Source organism: Aulonocara stuartgranti (genome assembly GCF_965226115.1).
Source record: "Aulonocara stuartgranti genome assembly, chromosome: 3".
NCBI classification, from domain to species: domain Eukaryota; kingdom Metazoa; phylum Chordata; class Actinopteri; order Cichliformes; family Cichlidae; genus Aulonocara; species Aulonocara stuartgranti.
The window spans coordinates 68,514,208-68,531,316 of NC_138941.1; the positions used below are offsets into that span (position 1 = coordinate 68,514,208).

The 17,109-nt window shown below is 41.2% G+C and overlaps 1 protein-coding gene and 1 long non-coding RNA gene across 9 annotated transcripts in view; both read left to right on the plus strand.

The window, feature by feature from the left end:
• The window catches only part of LOC309693526 (uncharacterized protein), a 311,788-nt gene that overhangs the window by 154,015 nt on the left and 140,664 nt on the right, over window positions 1-17,109 (plus strand). For 4 of the 8 annotated variants that reach the window (XR_014272662.1, XR_014272665.1, XR_014272667.1 and 1 more), the window contains 3 exons: window positions 2,296-2,410; window positions 2,739-2,927; window positions 3,012-3,097. The exons of the other annotated variants lie outside the window; for them this stretch is intronic. The gene's annotated coding sequence lies outside the window, so the exon portion shown is untranslated. Of the gene's footprint in view, window positions 1-2,295; window positions 2,411-2,738; window positions 2,928-3,011; window positions 3,098-17,109 lie in introns of those variants that run through there. 8 annotated transcript variants of the gene reach the window in all.
• On the plus strand, window positions 9,033-11,808 carry LOC309696465. Its single transcript, XR_014273504.1, has 3 exons — window positions 9,033-10,055; window positions 10,903-10,982; window positions 11,150-11,808. It is a non-coding gene; the product is annotated as an uncharacterized lncRNA (long non-coding RNA).

Below are 17,109 nucleotides of genomic sequence, written 5' to 3' on the forward strand. Positions count from 1 at the left end.
TAGAAAAGTTCAAACATTTGTTATTAGTGAAGTAGAGTCAATTTTCAAGTATTTTATTGAAAACTATAGGGAGATATTTTCTAAATGTTTGCAGACTCTTAATTTTGATATATCAAGTTTTCATTATATTGATGACAATAGTTTGGTAGAACATTGCTTCACTGCAGTCAGCAACACATATCAACTAGACAGATACTGTGTTGAGAAATTAAACTTGATTGAACCTGTTGAATGTATCCTGGGGATAGATCCTTTTACTGGGAAACAGGACACTTTTCAGTATATTCCACTTCTAAAAGTCTTAGAATTAATATGTAATGATCCTAACATTTTAAGACAATTTTTTAGGCCAGAGTCCCGTGCTCCTGAAACCTTAACAGATTTTAGTGATGGGAAAATTTACAAAGAAAGTGATTTTTTTTAACACAGACAACCCACATTTGAGAATTCAGTTGTACAGTGATGAATTTGAAGTTGCTAATCCATTAGGATCAAAGAAACGTCTACATAAAGTGTCTGCATTTTATTTTACTTTGGGAAATATTCCACCAAACGACAGATCTGTTTTAAGACATATTCATCTGTTGATACTTGTCAAACATAGATTGGTGAAAACATATGGATTTGAGAAAATATTAGAACCATTAATTTGTGACCTACAGGTTTTGCAAGAACGTGGATTACGATTAAAATTTGAAGACAGACAGTACTGCATCAAAGGTGGTCTGGCCACAATATCTGCAGACAATCTAACCTCTCACACACTTGCAGGTTTTAGCTGCTCATTCAGTAATGGTAGAATATGCAGGTTTTGTATGTGTCATTACAAGGACCTGTCTAGGATCATTAGTGAGGGAGATTGTGTTCTTAGAACAAAGACTGTTCATGCATACCATCTGCAATGTGTTGAAGATGACCCCCACTGTAGGTCAGTGTATGGTGTAACTGGCCCATGTGCCTTCAACAAGCTGTCATATTTTGATACCACAAATGCATTCCCACCTGATGTAATGCATGATTTTCTTGAGGGGGTCATTCCTCTTGTTTTGAAGTCTGTTTTAAAAGCCTTGCACAAGGACAAAACCGTTACTATCCAAGAGGTGAATGACAGCATAAGGACTTTTAGTTTTGGACAGAATGACTGCACTTCCAAACCTGCTCTAATATCTGAGAAGGTAGCACTGGATGGAAATATCTCTGGAACTGCTGTTGAGAAATGGACATTATTTAGGACTCTGCCTTTCCTCATAGGCTCCAGGATTGAAAAGGGTAACAAGTTTTGGCAGCTTTATCTTTTGGTTCGAGAAATAGGAGAGATTATTCTTGGTCCAACCATCAGCACTGACTGGATTAGTAATCTACATGAACTGATCACTTACTTTTTGACAGATTTCAAGAATCTGTTTCCTGGTGTGTTTACACCCAAGCTGCATTTTCTGCTACATTATCCTCGGCTCATCCTTGATTATGGGTCACTCCGCTCTCATTGGTGCATGAGGTTTGAAGCCAGACATCAATATTTCAAGACAGTAGCAAGAATCACCAATAACTATATTAATATTTGTCAGACTTTGGCAAAGAGGAATCAGCTTCGTCAATGCTGGGAGTAGCAGCCTGAACGGATCATCAGGAGCGATCATACACAAGCAGCCGTTAATAACTTATCACTTCAAGAACTTCCAGTGAACTTGCAGATTTGTTTGCAAAACTTGGAGACAGCCGTTACTGTGGATGAGAAACTCTGGACAAGTAAATGCATCATTTTAAACTCTGTAAAATATGCAGTTGGAGATTTCTTCATTTTGGAACTTGTGCATGCAGAGCAAATTCCACTGTTTGTGAAAATAGTCCTGATTGTGTATATCAGGGCCAACTGGTTTCTTGTTGGAAGACTTTTCACAACACTGGAGTTTATAAGACACCTTCAATCATACCACATCAGAGAGACTGATGATCTGTTGATATTCAAGCCTGGGGATGAGGTAGACTTTCATGCTTTGGACGCATACAGATGTGATGGTCAAGACTTCATTACACTGATCCACCGACCTTTTAAGGCAGTCCATACCAAAGTCAGATAAGATACATCCTAAACCATGACTTTTTAGTTAGTTGTCAACCACTGTTAAAATGATTTTAACCACTTTTTGGCTATTCCACAGGTCTGTCATCATCTATAGTCACTAATGAACTCATAGCTGTTTTTTTTAGTAATGTTTTATTATATTTTTATTCTTTATCTTCGACATGCTCATTTCTGTTTTGATCGTGTCTTATTGTTTTTCTGTGCCACAGACAATGAAATCGATGGATCGACACTTCTGCAGATGACTGAAAGAATGAGTGAGCGTCTTTTTCCAAAAGTGAAAGACCAAGTGAAATTTTTGTCTGCTGTAGAGAAGCTGAAAGAGTGAGTCTTAAGTTGACTGGTTGATTCACTGAATTGTACATTCATACAATCCAGTGTTTCCCCTCCCCTAGGTTTATGGTGTTGGAGGGTGGGGGGCAAGGGGTTGACGCAAGCCCTGTTCTGTTTCTCCAGCGTTGATGTGCATCACACACTCATTTACTTTCAAATTGAAATGTCACAGCCACTCTTACTCTCTGTTATGATTCTGTTTCTGTAGTTCAGCAGCTGTTATTGTACGTTTTAAATATGCGGATATTCCAGATGCAGGACACAAGGACACGCATGTCTTGTAACAAACTCTAAACATACTTCTTACTTCTTCTTGCAGTGGAAGGCAACACAAAGAAAAGCATACTGTGTCAGCACTCCAACTTATGTTTAACTGCAAAGTGCAGTTTCCTCCAGCTGTGATCACTGCGTTGACCAATAAAGATGCAGCACTAAAGTCACCCACCAAGAACAGACTCAAAAACATGCTTATTCAAGCACTGTTTGACCACTTGAGTAATGAGACAATGTAAGTCTATATATAATTAAGATTTGATTAATTTAAAATACAGTATGTACATCAGAATTTAAGTTCATCATTCAAAATTTGCAGGTATCCCTCTCATGTGCAGTATGTAGAGCGTCTGAGGACTGTCCTTCTGAGTTTTCCATTATTGAAGGAGAGTTATGGCTCTGGATCGGCTGACTCTTGGTGGCGCTATCACTTGGTGTTCGCTCGCTCTGTGGTAGAGTATCACTTCCTGTTCCTGCTCAAACACAGTGGTGTTTCTGAGTAGCTTATTTGCTTAGCGATTTAATTAACAACTTTTAAATACATTCTTCTTTCATAGTATAATCTTCACGTGCTTCCTCCGAAGCACACTTTCTGTGTACTCACTACCTAATTTATAGCCAAAGTATTCACTCACTGTCTCTGTACTGTCTCGCTAGCCTAGCTTAGCTCGTAGCCGACTCATTAGCACCATGGCTACTTCACCTGTCCCTCCTGCACTTTCTTGCTCATTGTGTCAGATGTTTAGTTACTCCTCGGCCTCCTTTAGCAGTAATGATATCTGTAACAAATGTAGCATATTTGCAGCGCTGGAGGCCAGGATTACTGAATTGGAGACTCGGCTTCGCACCCTTCATTCACCCGCAGCTAGCCAGGCCCCTGTAGCTGGTGCAGCCGAAAATAGCGTAGGCCCCGCTAGCTGTTCCCCGGCAGGTCCCAAGCAGCTGGGGAATCAGGGCGGCTGGGTCACGGTGAGGAGGAAGCATAGTCCTAAACAGAAGCCCCAGGTACACCACCAACCCGTTCATGTGTCTAACCGTTTTTCCCCACTCGGCGACACACCCGCCGGGGGTCAAACTCTGGTAATTGGCGATTCTGTTCTCAGACATGTGAAGCTAGAGACACCAGCAACCATAGTCAATTGTCTTCCAGGGGCCAGAGCAGGCGACATTGAAGGAAATTTAAAACTGCTGGCTAAGGGTAAACGTAAATTCAGTAAAATCATAATTCACGTCGGCAGTAATGACACCCGGTTACGCCAATCGGAGGTCACTAAAATCAATATTGAATCGGTGTGCAACTTTGCCAAAACAATGTCGGACTCTGTAGTTTTCTCTGGTCCCCTCCCCAATCAGACCAGGAGTGACATGTTTAGCCGCATGTTCTCCTTAAATTGCTGGCTGTCTGAGTGGTGTCCCAGAAACGATGTGGGCTTCATAGATAATTGGCAAACCTTCTGGAGGAAACCTGGTCTTGTTAGGAGAGACGGCATCCATCCCACTTTGGATGGAGCAGCTCTCATTTCTAGAAATATGGACAAATTTATTAAACCCCCCAAAATATGACTATCCAGAGTTGGGACCAGGAAGCAGAGTTGCAGTCTTACACGCTTCTCTGCAGCTTCTCTCCTCCTGCTACCCCCCCAAAAACCCATCTCCATAGAGACTGTGTCAGCTTCCAAAAAGACAAAAAACAAACTAAAAACCAGCAACAAACAACTTAAACATAAACAATCACAAAGAAAGAACAATACAGTATCCACATCTGAACCAAAGAGTAAAACAGTGAAATGTGGATTATTAAATATTAGGTCTCTCTCCTCCAAGTCTCTGTTAGTACATGACTTAATAATTGATCAACAAATTGATTTACTCTGCCTTACAGAAACCTGGTTGCAGCAGGATGATTATGTTAGGCTACGTTCACACTGCAGGTCTTAATGCTCAATTCCGATTTTTTGATCAAATCCGATTTTTTTGTCTGCTCGTTCACACTACAAATAAAATGCGACAGCAAACGCGCTCTAGTGTGAACGCTCAAAGCGGCCCGCATGCGCAAAAGAAGCTGTCACACACAACGAGCTCTGTTTAGACCCAGAGCAACAGTATTGTTTGACTGATGGCCCTTAATATGCAGACTTTGGACTTCGTTTCCCAATTTTTGCTTTAAGTTATTTTGTTATTTACATAATAATGTAAATAACCTAATAATGATCCTTATTGCTGTTTAAGAGAGGAGCGGTGCTTCAAATGATAGCTGCAGATTTCTGTCAGAATCTGCAGATTATACAGTACAAATAAAATGTTCACATTGTCTTCCCAACAGTTTCACTAACATCTACACTGGATGGCCAGGAAGCGTTCGCGATGTCTTCTCGGGCGCTTCTCTGGCGCTGATAATTGGCTTCAGTCTTGTGTCGGTGACGTAAAAGGCGGATTTAATGCGACTTGACCGTTCAAACAGCAGTCGCTTTCTAAAACATCGGATATGTATCGGATTCAGTACCACATACGAAAGTGACCCAGATCGGATTTGAAAATATCGGATTTGCGCCGTTCACACTGTCATAGCATGATCGGATATGGGTCGCATAGGGTCAAAAAAATCGGATTTGATGCGCTTTCGCCTGCAGTGTGAACGTAGCCTCAGTTTAAATGAATCAACACCCCCGAGCCATTCTAACTACCAGAAATCTCGAAGCACAGGCCGAGGGGGCGGTGTGGCAGCAATTTTTCACACCAGCCTATTAATTAATGAAAGACCAAGACAGACTTTTAATTCATTTGAAAGCCTGATGCTTAACATTGTCCACCCCAGCTGTGAAACTCAGAAACCAGTCTTACTTGTTATCATCTATCGTCCACCTGGGCCTTACACAGAGTTTCTGTCTGATTTCTCAGACTTTTTATCTGATTTAGTTCTGAGCTCAGATAAAATAATTATTGTGGGTGATTTTAACATCCATGTAGATGCTAAAAATGACAGCCTCAACATGGCATTTAATCTGTTATTAGACTCAATTGGTTTCTCTCAAAATGTAAAAGAACCCACCCACCACTTTAATCACACTCTAGATCTTGTTTTAACATATGGCATCGAACCTGAACATTTAACAGTGTTTCCTGAAAACCCTCTCCTGTCTGATCATTTCCTGATAACATTTACTTTTACAATAATTGATTACACAGCGGTGAAGAGTAGACTTTATCAAAGTAGATGTCTTTCTGAAAGCACTGTAACTAAGTTTAAGAATATAATCCACCCACTGTTATCATCTCCAATGCCCTGTACCAACACAGAGCAAAGCAGCTATCTGAACGCTACCCCAACAGAGGTCGATTATCTTGTTAATAATTTCACCTCCTCACTACGTACGACTCTGGATACTGTAGCTCCTGTGAAAACTAAGGCCTCAAATCAGAAGTACCTGACTCCGTGGTATAATTCTGAAACACGTACCCTAAAGCAGATGACTCGTAATCTGGAGAGGAAATGGCGTGTCACAAATCTAGAGGATCATCATTTAGCCTGGAGAAATAGTTTGCTGCTTTATAAGAAAGCCCTCCGCAAAGCCAGAACATCTTACTATTCATCACTGATTGAAGAAAATAAGAACAACCCTAGGTTTCTCTTCAGCACTGTAGCCAGGCTGACAAAAAGTCAGAGCTCTTTTGAGCCAACCATCCCTTTAACATTAACTAGTAATGACTTCATGAACTTCTTCACAAATAAAATTTTTATCATTAGAGAAAAAATTACCAATAATCATCCCACAGATGTAATATTATCTACAGCTACTCTTAGTACCATTGATATTAAGTTAGACTCTTTTTCTCCAATTGATCTTTCTGAGTTAACTTCAATAATTACTTCCTCCAAACCATCAACGTGTCTTTTAGACCCCATTCCTACAAAACTGCTCAAAGAAGTCCTGCCATTAATTAATTCTTCGATCTTAAATATGATCAACCTATCTCTAATAATCGGCTATGTACCACAGGCCTTCAAGCTGGCTGTAGTTAAACCTTTACTCAAAAAGCCATCTCTAGACCCAGCAGTCTTAGCTAATTATAGGCCAATCTCCAACCTTCCTTTCATATCAAAAATCCTTGAAAGAGTAGTTGTCAAACAGCTAACAGATCATCTGCAGAGGAATGGTTTATTTGAAGAGTTTCAGTCAGGTTTCAGAGCTCAGCACAGCACAGAAACAGCTTTAGTGAAGGTTACAAATGATCTTCTTATGGCCTCTGACAGTGGACTCATCTCTGTGCTTGTCCTGCTAGACCTCAGTGCAGCGTTCGATACTGTTGATCATAATATCCTATTAGAGCGATTAGAACATGCTGTAGGTATTACAAGTACTGCGCTGCAGTGGTTTGTATCATATCTATCTAATAGACTCCAGTTTGTGCATGTAAATGGAGAGTCCTCTTCACACACTGAGGTTAATTATGGAGTTCCACAGGGTTCAGTGCTAGGACCAATTCTGTTTACATTATACATGCTTCCCTTAGGCAGTATCATTAGAAGACATAGCATACATTTTCACTGCTATGCAGATGACACCCAGCTCTATCTGTCCATGAAGCCAGATAACACACACCAATTAGTTAAACTGCAGGAATGTCTTAAAGACATAAAGACCTGGATGGCCGCTAACTTTCTGCTTCTTAATTCAGATAAAACTGAGGTTATTGTACTCGGCCCTGAAAATCTTAGAAATATGGTATCTAATCAGATTCTTACTCTGGATGGCATTACCTTGGCCTCCAGTAACGCGGTGAGGAACCTTGGAGTCATTTTTGACCAGGACATGTCCTTCAACGCACATATTAAACAAATATGTAAGACTGCTTTCTTCCATTTGCGCAACATCTCTAAAATTAGAAATATCCTGTCTCAGAGTGACGCTGAAAAACTAGTTCATGCATTTATTACTTCCAGGCTGGACTACTGTAATTCATTATTATCAGGATGTCCAAAAAACTCACTGAAAAGCCTTCAGCTAATCCAAAATGCTGCAGCAAGAGTCCTGACAGGGACTAGAAAGAGAGAGCATATTTCTCCTGTTTTGGCTTCCCTTCATTGGCTTCCTGTTAAATCCAGAATTGAATTCAAAATCCTGCTCCTCACATACAAGGTCTTAAATAATCAGGCCCCATCTTATCTTAATGACCTTGTAGTACCATATCACCCTATTAGAGCGCTCCGCTCTCGCTCTGCAGGCCTACTTGTTGTTCCTAGAGTATTTAAAAGTAGAATGGGAGGGAGAGCCTTCAGTTTTCAGGCCCCTCTTCTGTGGAACCAGCTTCCAGTTTGGATTCGGGAGACAGACACTATCTCTACTTTTAAGATTAGGCTTAAAACTTTCCTTTTTTCTAAAGCATATAGTTAGGGCTGGACCAGGTGACCCTGAATCCTCCCTTTGTTATGCTGCAATAGATGTAGGCTGCCAGGGGATTCCCATGATGCATTGAGTTTTTCCTTTCCAGTCACCTTTCTCACTCACTATGTATTAATAGACCTCTCTGCATTGAATCAGAATCAGAATCAGAATCAGAATACTTTATTGATCCCTGGGGGAAATTATTTTTTGTTACAGTGCTCCATTTTAAACCAATCATATCTGTTATTAACCTCTGTCTCTCTTCCACAGCATGTCTTTATCCTGTCTTCCTTCTCTCACCCCAACCGGTCGCAGCAGATGGCCGCCCCTCCCTGAGCCTGGTTCTGCCGGAGGTTTCTTCCTGTTAAAAGGGAGTTTTTCCTTCCCACTGTCGCCAAAGTGCTTGCTCATAGGGGGTCATATGATTGTTGGGTTTTTCTCTGTATCTATGAAGCGCCTTGAGGCGACTTTTGTTGTGATTTGGCGCTATATAAATAAAATTGAATTGAATTGAATTGAATTGATATGTAAGTATTCCTGAAAAGCAAACATTGATACAATTGTCCAACAAATTGTCTTTGAATTGCCCAATTATTGGCTAACGAGTGTAACATGCTAACATTTTCATTGTTACATATTCAGAGGTTATCTGTTCCCTTGTGGCCACTACAATACAAGTATTAGTATTGTGATTTTTGAGGCAGATCTCATGCAGTATGGTCAAACAATAAATAAAATATCAATTGCTCTTTTAAATTAATTGTTTCATTTCTCTGTGGATTCTCAAGTGAATGGTGTGAAATTCAGCATTATATTAGCTCTGTTTGCCTTTGTATCAGAATAGTGTAGTTTTTGTATTTAAAAAATTAAATTTGAAAATAGGGCAGGGATAGCTCAGTAGGTAGTGTGGTTATCCCATGATCAGAAGATCGGGGGTTTGAATCAACTGAACGGCTACCCTTAGGTACCCTTGAGCAAGGTACCGTCCCTACACACTGCTCCCCAGGCGCCTGATTAGTGGCTGCCCACTGCTTCACTGAGTGAATGGGTTAAATGCAAAGAGAGAAATTTCCCTGTGGGGATCAATAAACTATACATTATTATTAAAAGGTAGAGGTATTAACATATAGACGGAAAGATCATGACGAGTATGCTTGTAGGACATAATGCCATTAATACTTTATCTACCTTTTATAGTGTATTTAGCCAATCTAAAGTGCTCCAAACCTTTATATCATGTGTTTGATCAACTCCTAAGAGTTAAAGAAGAGATCTGTAAATAGGACAATCACTTGTCGATTGACTCCAGGATGTCTGCGATGTCTTTGCCGGCAGGCGATGTTGTACCGGGGGAGTCTGCCGGGCGACATCTCTTCGATGACGGCGTCTCAATTTTGGCCGGGGAGGATGCACTCTGGGCCTTATTCATTACTAAATCTTGAAAACAGCGGTCGATGTAATCTTGGAGAGCGTCTAAACTCTCCCCGTTGTCCTCCAGGGTGTTAGAGATGATAGAACAGATGTTGTTAGTTATATGACAATTGATTAGTATATTTGGTAATACTGAAGCTTGAAAAACCTTTGTTAAACTCTATGCTACCATTTGCTTTTTTTTTTTTATTCCGCCAAATCTCCGGCGTCTGACGTCACCTACAACATGGGTCGCTTACCTACTCGTCACTTCCGTCACTTACCGTCTCACCGTCTTCTCTAATGATAATTGATGCGTGAAATAATGATTGTTCTGGTTTGCTATATAATGGTATATATTATGGTACAAAGCTAATATGTATATGTTTATCCTTTATTTTAGCTTCTTGAAGAGGCTTCCATGTTACTTAAAACTGATGTGGACAAAAAAGTAATCCGAGGATTCAGTAAGTTGGCAGCGAAGCTTGTGTCAATAGCCCCAAACAGCAACCTTAAAAGCCTCTGCTTAAAATCTGTTGATGAGAGCCAGACAGACACTGAAAGAAAAGGTGAGGGCACTTGGCAATAATGAGCAAAAACATTTTTAACTCCTATCTCAGATACCACTTTTTAAGGTTTCACATACAGCACATTAGTAAACACAGTGTCCCTTACAACAGCGGTCCCCAACCACCGCGCCTCGGACTGGTACCGGTCCATGAGTCGTTTGGTACCGGGCCGCGAGAGTTGAGGCTCAGGTGTGAAATGTATCGTTTTTCAGGGTTTTTATCGGTTTTCAGCGTTATTTTGTTATCATTTTTATCGTTTACTCGGTTTTCCTGGGTCTTTTCACGTGTGTTATGAATGAATTTTCTCTTTTTCGGCACCGGTACTAGTTTTATTTTGTTGTATTTATCCGCGACACCTTAAAGGCCGGTCCATGAAAATATTGTCGGGCATAAACCAGTCTGTGGCGCAAAAAAGGTTGGGGACCGCTGCTTTACAATATCCACAGACTGACATTTCTCCTGTCTCGTCTCTGCAATGATGTACTTTAAGATTTAACTGATATACCCTCGATGCTATATGTATCTCTATGAAGATTTTCAGTCATTCACACAATGTTTATCTCAAAAAATGTTCAGTGGCAGCTAGACTTGCTCTGCAAGTTCTTTAGGACTCAAATTATTTAAAGCTAGCAACTTACAGAACTGAACAACATTTTGGGGGTTTTGTATAAATGCTTAACATTTACACTGAATTATACTGAAAAGTTAATTAGGTATACATTTACTGCACTAATGCTTATGTTCTGCAAGACATTCAACGCCTGATAAAGGCACTCATATGGCCTTTACTGCTTTGTATTAACAAAATTGGCCAGAAAATATTTACATATTTCTCTTTATTTTTCAGGTCAGATGGTAAACACAGCTGTTCTTCTCCTGCCATCTATTTTCAAAGAAAATGCCTCTCATCTCTTCGTCATAAATAAGGTAAATTTATATATTTTTTGGTATGGTGAGAGGAGGGGGGGGGGGGGGGGGGGGGTCCTTGAACAAATCCAGTATTTTACAGGAGTTTTATACTTTCATTGGGACAGCTGTTGTTTATACTTATTTAAACTATACTCCTCATTTCAAGAATTTAATTTCTGTTTCAGGATCCACACAGCCCGATACCTACAATCGTACTCAGCAGCAGTGACGGCAAGCCCTTGAGTGATTCAACTGAGGTCAATGTCCAGATGGATGGACAAAAAATGATTCTGGACAGTGGGGAAATGGACATTTCATTGGCGATGGGTATTGTCTTCTCCCTGTACCATGTTTACAATGTTGCCTATCCAAGTGAACTAAAAAAGACATTTTGCTTTTTGGAGGCATTTGTTCTCAACTTGGGAACTCTGACTACACCTGTACCAGTAGCTGTGCAAAGAGTGACAAATGCATTAAATATCTCCTAGATTGCCAGCATAGTGCAGGTGAGAGACTGAAATTGTCCCAGTGTGGACTAACAAAGGACCATGAGTCCCACGTTAAACTTAACTTACATAACTTAAGGCTGCAGTTCATTGATAATTTAAATAAAAAGATTGTTCTTGAAATAGTTTTACTGAAAATGCAAACATGCTGATGAAAATGTGTTGTTTAATTGTCTGTTATGAAAGTATTGCTATTTCTAATGTAAAAATTGTTGTTTTATCTATAGTATAATATTTATATGTATTTATAGTAAAGATATTTAATTATTACTGTTTAAATGACTTATATGCTATTATTAGTAGTGGTGTTGTGCTTAGCATTAAAATGCCTTTTTGTCTTTTTCTGTAATACAAAGTGCCAATAAACCATTAATCTATGTCTATGCTGTGCTCGTATTTATTTTACCCTACTCAAATTCAATTTATTATACATTTTATTTTGAAATATTTAAAATGGTTCTTTAAAGAACCACTCAAAAAAGGTTCTTAAAAATGGTTCTTTAAAGAACCTTTATTTTTCTGAGTGTAAAGGTTCCTTCTTCTTTAAAATTCAAACTTTGTAATGAAAGGATATTTTTAACAGGCTGTTCTCGTTTATATGACCTCCATAAAAGAACAGGGTTAGAACACATTGTGACGAAGTAAGATGTTTGTTTTGTAGTCCATCTTCTGCACAATGTAGTTTCAACGGGCGGACATCCGGTGTCACATCGCTCCTCTCTTTCCCTGAGTCCTTAGCAAATCTCCTTCCCACGATGACATTTTCATCGAGGCCAAGGAAAAGAGTTTAGGAAAAGGAGATAGGCGCTACTTTTGAAATAACACCCCACGTGGTTACTTTGAGACGCTGAGTCACGTGACCTCGCAGCAACAAATCACAGCCGAGCCGGAAAAGGGGGCGGAGCAAAGTGTCTGTGCAGGAGAGGAGTCGAGCAGAGAGAGCTGCTTTTTTATGAAACGGGAGTAAAGGAGTGAACTTACAGGAACATATACCACTACCAACCTTTGGATCGATATCTGCATCAATCTGCACACCCTTGTCTCCTGAATTGTAGCTGAGATCAGCGTGAACCATGTGGGTCTCTGCTCCCTCATCTGTTTCCTGTTTGGAAAGACTTCCAGCGGGGCGGCCTGCCTCTCCCCACTGCAGGGAAAAGGGTAACACCACCTGGGTCTGGGTGCAGTTCCCCCCTCCAGGGGCGGGGGTACCTAGACCCGGTTCGTAGAGTACGCTTGGGGAGTGTGATCGTGTGTACAGCGTCTCTTTATGTCTGTCTCCACTTCGGTTGAGTGTGGAGTAAGTGCATATGAGAGCATGAGGGTGGGAATGGATGTTTGTATCTGTGTGTGCCTGTATGTCTGTGTCTATATGTCAGGTTGGGTATCAGACGCCACCTCTCTGGGGACATCTCAGGCCCTCCAAGGTTTGGAGGCCTATCTCCCACCACCACCACTTCCCCTGCCAGTGGCGGACTCCCTCAGACATCGGTGCGGCTGCCCCTCTGTTGGTCTTCCTTGGTCTCTTGTGTTCTGGGGACCTCTGGATGTCTGGAGTTTTGATCTCCTCCATACCTGCTTCATGCCCTGGAGGACGGGGCTGTGGCCCCCCCACACCCTCTAGCAGATCATTACATGAAGGAACCTTTTAAAAAAAAACAAGCGCGTCCATGCTCACAGGTGTACACACGGGTGATTACACCCACAAACTACACCCTTTTTGGCTCCTACCTCAAAGCACACTGTGTTCTGTTGATCTTATGTGCTGCACAATAATGTTTAATATTTAGTATTTACTGTCATATTCCCATATATCATTGTGATGTTGTTTATTCTATTACTCTTGTTCTCTTCTGCTTGTTTTCTTTTTTCTTTCTCTACAGGTGATCCAGGTGATCAATATATGCATTTTTTTACTTTTTTTAAATTTATTTTTTTCTGCTCATTCTATTGGTTTTTGTTTTTTGCCCTTCTCCCCGTCCCTCTTCTCAGCTGTTTCTCTTTCCCTCTTTCTTTCTCCCCTTCTTTCCCCCAGTCAAGTCTGTCCCGTATTCAGCAAGTGAAAATAAAATAAACAATAAAAGGTGAATCAAATGGACCATTACGGCAAGGCTGGGATGGTCAGTTTGGTAAAGTAAAATTTTGGTAAAGTAAAATTTGGTAAAATTTTGGTAAAATCCGTTGGGCATCTTTCTTTGCCTTTAGACAATAATTCTGATGCAAAAGAGCCAAACGGGACAGGCAAAAAAAAAAAAAAAGGAAAGACTTCCAGCTTCATCACGGAGTTTCTCTCGGTTTGTGGGATCATCTAAAGGTAAGCACCGAGCTAACTTTAATGTGGGTTCCGTTTATGTTGAGTTTATCTCTGTTGAGGATAATAGATTGCTTGGGATACACTGGAGTCAGACAGACTGTAGAGTTTGTGATTGCTTGCAACAATATGAAATGGCGGTTGCTAGGGGGTAAGAATACATATAGAAAAATAGTCTTGGAATATGAACAAAAGGATGGAGTGCAGGCAGGGCTCTAGAGAACAGCCAACCCCCACCCCTAGGACAGGAAGCCACAGGTACAAGCCTGGGGGAGGGAAATCAGCCTTTAGAATAGGACTTCATAGGATAATCTCCAGATGCATCTGTATTTTATTTTCTTCCAGCGCAAATAAGGACGTCTGATTTTGGAAGTAAAAGTCTCTGCCTGATTGCTACCATCAAAAAGAATCCGTGAAGGTGCCATACTACTTCTTCTTCTTCTTCTTTTAACACTGTTTAGTCTTAATGTTTATTACGTATTATATACAAATGCAATAAGCAGCAGGTGCTATAGGCATCTGGAAGCAACTGTATATACAATTCTAACATGTGATTAACTATTAGTTACTCAGTGTCACTCTTTCTATGCAAAACTAAGCAACTGAAAATAATCAATACTCCCTTAAAAGTGCACATGTGTAATTTATATAATTACATCACCACATCTGATTAGAGTAACATTAAGCAGTTTTATATTACACAGAACAACGAGAACAGAGCTCTACAATTAATAACATCTAATATCAGCTAGTCTGACGATGAGCTGAACATCACTAATCATTACCGGTGCCTTTTTTGAGTCTCTCTGCTTTCCTCTCAATTTCTGTACATTATTTAAAACTCTTAATAAAGTGACCTTTTCTCTATATTGGCAATGTACATCTCTGTTTAGAGCTGTTCGCACTAAAGTAAAAAGCACCATCACTTCATGCGAATCCGCATGAAGTGACATGGTGCAATGCACCGATGTCTGAGGGCGTCTGCCACTAGTAGGGGGAGTGGTTGGGGAGATAGGCCTCCATACCTTGGAGTCCGTGTAGCGTGCCCACCCCCAAGATCCTATATGTATGTGTTATGAGAGTGTGAGTAATGTGAATGTGTAAGTTGTGAGATAAAATTGAGGCACAGGAAGCCAGAAGGAGACAGATGGGGGGGATGCCTCCCCTGCACCCTGGGGACATATCTTTACCCCAAGGCCCTGCATGTGTGGGTGATTGTGGTGGAGCGGGAAGAGGGAGGCAGCTGGAGATGGGGAGGGAAGGAAGCTCCCCCACTGACCCCAGTAGGCACTCCATTCTCTGCAACCCACCAGGGAAAGGGGGCCCAGGCCCATCCGGACTAGGGCCCAGTACAGCAGCGCCGCCTGACCCCACAGAGCCCGGGACAGCCCACCCGACCTCACCACAGAGAAAACTCCACCCACCCCATCCTCCTCTCATCTTCCAGACTACACGAGACAATAGCCCAGACTGAGATCTTCCTCCATCTCTCCTGTATCTCCCCCTCCTGCAGAGTGAGTTCCTGAAGAGAGGAGAGCTCCTGCAAGATGTAACCTCCCCCACCAGTCGAAGAGCCCCCCAGGTGGCTCGACGCACCGGCAGCACCCTGCGCCAGGGCTGGGCCCCCATACACCCACCCGCCCACAACCCGCAACACACCAACCAGGACCCAAGCCCCCGAGCCACAGCCAGGGCCACAGCCCGGCGACGGAGCACCCCCACAACCCCATGCCCATCCCGGACCCACCCCGGGGCAGCAAGGCTACCAGGTCAGTAACCCACGTCCGTCAGCACAGACCCTCCCCTAGCCCAGCTGCACGCAGCCACGAGGAAACCGTCACCTAAGAACCATGACCGCTACCCCGGGTTGAGCCCTCCAAGGAAGATGCTCCTGGTGAACCACCCGACGCCCTAAGCCTGTCCCTACCCCACACCAACCACAACAGCATAGGTGGGACCAAACTATGATCCCCCACCCCCGCTAGGTGATGGAGCTGATCAAAGGAGCCCAGAGCAATTGATGTGATGTGGTGGCAGAGGCTGTATCAAGACAAATGTAATCTAATAGATAATTTCTATATTGGTTAGAATTAAGATTATTTTTATTTTTCCAGTTCATGAGGACTGTTTTCTTGGCGATGCATAGGGCAGTGAAAACCATATGGGCTATATTCTTATCTGTAGTGACATTATCTAAGTCAAGTTGTCAAGCTCTAAAAAGTACTGAAATAGTTCAGCTGATGCCATTTTGCAAAGGCAGAGAATTCAGAAACACATCATCTCTAAAAATGAGGTTCATACATTCTATATATTCAAGTTTCATTCTATATATTCAAAAGATCATTCTATATATTCAAGTTTCATTCTATAAATTCAAAAGATCATTCTATATATTCAAGTTTCATTCTATATATTCAAAAGATCATTCTATATATTCAAGTTTCATTCTATAAATTCAAAAGATCATTCTATATAGTCAGACTTTGGTTGGAATATATATATATAATATTTTCCTAAAGGGCATAATATAATATACCAATATAATATATCCATAATATACATATATATACATATATATACATATATACACACACACAGTGGCTTGCAAAAGTATTCGGCCCCCTTGAACTTTTCCACATTTTGTGTCATTACAGCCACAAACATGAATCAATTTTATTGGAATTCCACGAGAAAGACCAACACAAAGTGGTGCACACATGAGAAGTGGAACGGAAATCATACATGATTCCAAACATTTTTTACAAATAAATAACTTGTTCCTGTAGATCTTCACATACAGTGGGGCAAAAAAGTATTTAGTCAGCCACCGATTGTGCAAGTTCCCCCACTTAAAATGATGACAGAGGTCAGTAATTTGCACCAGAGGTACACTTCAACTGTGAGAGACAGAATGTGAAAAAAAATCCATGAATTCACATGGTAGGATTTGTAAAGAATTTATTCATAAATTAGGGTGGAAAATAAGTATTTGGTCACCTCAAACAAGGAAAATCTCTGGCTCTCACAGACCTGTAACGTCTTCTGTAAGAAGCTTTTCTGTCCCCCACTCGTTACCTGTATGAATGGCACCTGTTTGAACTCATCATCTGTATAAAAGACACCTGTCCACAGCCTCAAACAGTCAGACTCCAAACTCCGCCATGGCCAAGACCACAGAGCTTTCAAAGGACACCAGGAAAAGTATTGTAGACCTGCACCAGACTGGGAAGAGTGAATCTACAATAGGCAAGCAGCTTGGTGTGAAAAAAATCAACTGTGGGAGCAATCATCAGAAAATGGAAGACATACAAGACCACTGATAATCTCCCTG